This window comes from Anneissia japonica, unplaced genomic scaffold (genome assembly GCF_011630105.1).
Source record: "Anneissia japonica isolate Jap-2015-1 unplaced genomic scaffold, ASM1163010v1 scaffold1302_len1884557_cov193, whole genome shotgun sequence".
In the NCBI taxonomy this organism is placed as follows: Eukaryota; Metazoa; Echinodermata; class Crinoidea; order Comatulida; family Comatulidae; genus Anneissia; species Anneissia japonica.
In genome coordinates this window covers 1780187-1783282 of record NW_022736804.1, presented here as the reverse complement: position 1 = coordinate 1783282, position 3096 = coordinate 1780187, and the positions used below count along the sequence as shown (strand labels likewise).

Sequence of the window (3096 nt, the reverse complement as noted above, 5' to 3'; positions counted from 1 at the left end):
TAACAAATTCTTGGGAGAACACTGCATAACGTTTTTTATTACAATTACTTATTTCTAGTTGTTTTTCTTTCTCTCTTTTAACCATTGATCGCACCAGATTTGTGTGTGCCGCTGAAACAAAATTGTATGTTCAGTTGAATAAATAAATAAATAAATTACAGTAATATCGCAAGTTGTTAGTAATGGTTTAGCCTTACATGTTTTCATGGAATTCACAAGTTGAAATTCGCAGGGGAAATTCGGCATCAAAAAAATGTGTTTCGCATGAAATTCACGTAAATTCAATTATTAAATGTTGTTTTATAAAATGTAAATATAATTTGGCTTTAGTGTAATGCGAAATTTCATCTACTTTGATCAACGTTTTTGGAGGCATGGGTCTTACCACGTGATGGTAATGGTAATGGTAATGGTTTGGGACTTGTAAAGCGCATACTACATGGTCTCTATGTGCTTAAGTTACACGAAAGAAAACAAACCAAAAACTAAATCCTAAAGTCTAACCAAGCGACCTAAAGAATAAAAAAAAAAAAAAGGAAAAAGAAAAAGCATGAGAAAATAGACTATCGCAAGGGAACCAGCATCACCGCACCATTTTCTTACAATTTGAGACCACAGGCAAGCAGTGGTTTGCAGGATCATAACTCACAGATGCTCAAGCTGTCTCTTATACACATCTAGATGTGTATAAGAGACAGACATAGATCAGCTATCAGAACATCTAAACTTGATCAACCAGCAGCCGAACATTTCAATTTAGCTGGTCATTCAATTTCAAATTTAAATAACAGAAATGAATTGGTAACTTCATGTAGACACAGAAAAAAAGCATCTATTGTGTAACAACTAAGCAATATTAACACCTCAGTTAGACAATGGTAGGAACCATAGCAACGATATATTCCCCATATCTCTTAGCATAAATATAATCCTTAGCATAAATATATATATATATATCCAACAGCAGGTTGGATAAATATAAATAAATAAATATAATCCTTAGCATAAATATATATATATATATCCAACAGCAGGTACACTCGCCACTTACCGGATGAGAATAAATGCTTTTTTACAGTAAAAGCCTCTTTTAATGAGGCTTGGGGATGAGTTGTTTTTTTTTAGCCGTGAGATTCGGAAATCACTTCATATGAATACTTTACACAAAGTACAGGTAATTTTGGATTCTGTAAAATATTATTTTCTTGCAGAAAACAGTAAAATCCAAGTCATTTTTCGTGACAAGATTTTGAAAAAATATCTTTAAAAAGATATTCGAAAAAAGTTTGGCCGAATTTTGCCATAAGATGGCGTGTGTTTTGCCAAGGAATACAGGAATATACTGTTTTGCAGCGAAGCCTGTCGAACTATCTGGCAACCCTGAAAAGAACTCCATGGTCTCTCATATGGTGGTATAGAAGTAAAGGTGAAATTTCTTTGAAAAGTAGATCTGAATCTCCTTTATATCATCATTTGTGAGTATAATCTGAATTTATAAGTTCAACATATCAAACCTTCAATTCACATTTTTTTTGATCTGATGAAAATTGAATGTGATTTATTGTTCCTACTTTATAAATTTGGACAGTCAATGTTTTGGTAAGCCGAGGCTAGGCGTACACACAGTTGTGCAGTACTCTAGATTTCTGTGCTCTTCTAAAAATCACTTTCAAATTAATTTTATTACAGTAACATTTATTCATTTTATTGATAGGTCTAGAGTGAAAGTTTCAGTATTAATATTATTTCAGTGTCATTCGCTACAAAACATTTTTAAAAACTATAGAAACTGTGTTTTTGGGGTTGGCGTTAAAAGAGCCAACTGACGGGATGATGGTGCTTGACATCTGAGGCCCGCCTACTGCTGGGTACGGCCCTTCTCAGTAAAGTACGTTTGGTAGTGGTGGCCTAGCTAGACCGATTCTGTAGTCCGTCACCAGCAAGTATGTCCGCTAATTTTGCTTCAGCGTTTATACCTGCAAAACAAATTTGGATTATACAGACGTTTATATTTGATATTTCTTTTTCGATAATTAATTTGTACGTCAGGCATGAGACAACCCCTTGTTTCACCGTCGGAATTCATAAATTTTGCTGCTCTTTATGGTCAAGTTGATACTGCATCTAGCTGGCTAAAAAGGGGTCAAAATGTAGGGCTAGTCTCTAAAATAATACCATTTTATAGGCTTTTAAATATTAATCAAAATCTTATTTCCCAGTATTTTGCATTCATTCATTCATACCACAGACCCTGTACAGCATCTGTGTTCATTACATTTAGGCCTAATAGGTTCATTGCAGTGGTACATTCGCATATCAGATGATCTGTACATGATTTTATATGTATGTCGAGTGTATACTAACTAAGATGACCCCCTGTTTTTTTTTAATTGTAATTTGTTATTTTAACTAGTAGTATATGGTATGAAACCTCTAGATGGCCGAAAATGGCACCCTCAAGCTTACCATAGTTTACTGTAAGTAATTTAGAGGGAGAGGGACACCCGGTTTCCCCTTCCCTCCTTGAATCTGCCTATACAAATGATGTGTTGTTCAGAAATAGCTACTGCTGGGATGATAAATGAAGAAATTACTATAGGCCTATGTGTATGGAATCTTTACAATTAATACAATTCTGTACAGCAACGCAATAAGATCTCAGACTACTGCTGTTAGTGTCTAGGTCATCCTAATTGTACTTTATACTTTGCACAAATTTTTATTGTATCTCCACCTTATTGTTGAATTATCTGTCCAAACGAGGACTTATAACTGTTACCAGGATAGGAAGCTGGCTGGTTTAAGCCGTCTAACTTGAATTAGCCTTATGTGTGGTATTGTTATGCTAATGAGCCAGATAAGCACAATCTGCACATACTCAGAAAAACTGAACTTTCCTTAGCCACACTGTGGCCCGCACTGCGTATCGGTTTGGCGTACAGCTACCTAGCTGAGAATTACGGTACGGTAAAACAAAGCAATATAAGGGTACGAATTTCACTTGACATGCAAATCAACCATACTTACACACTTAAAAACAAACTAATCTACCAATAAAATCACCTGCTAGTTAAGATATAAGGCAAGTATGTTTAC

General features: G+C 34.8%; 1 protein-coding gene across 2 annotated transcripts in view; it reads left to right on the top strand.

The window, feature by feature from the left end:
• Positions 1–1336: 1336 nt before the first annotated feature.
• LOC117116902 (nascent polypeptide-associated complex subunit alpha-like) overlaps positions 1337–3096 on the top strand; it is a 10360-nt gene continuing 8600 nt past the window's right edge. Inside the window, exon 1 of one of the 2 annotated variants that reach the window (XM_033261030.1) lies at positions 1337–1475. The gene's annotated coding sequence lies outside the window, so the exon portion shown is untranslated. The remainder of the gene's footprint in view (positions 1476–3096) is intronic. The other variant, XM_033261031.1, reaches the window with a different exon arrangement.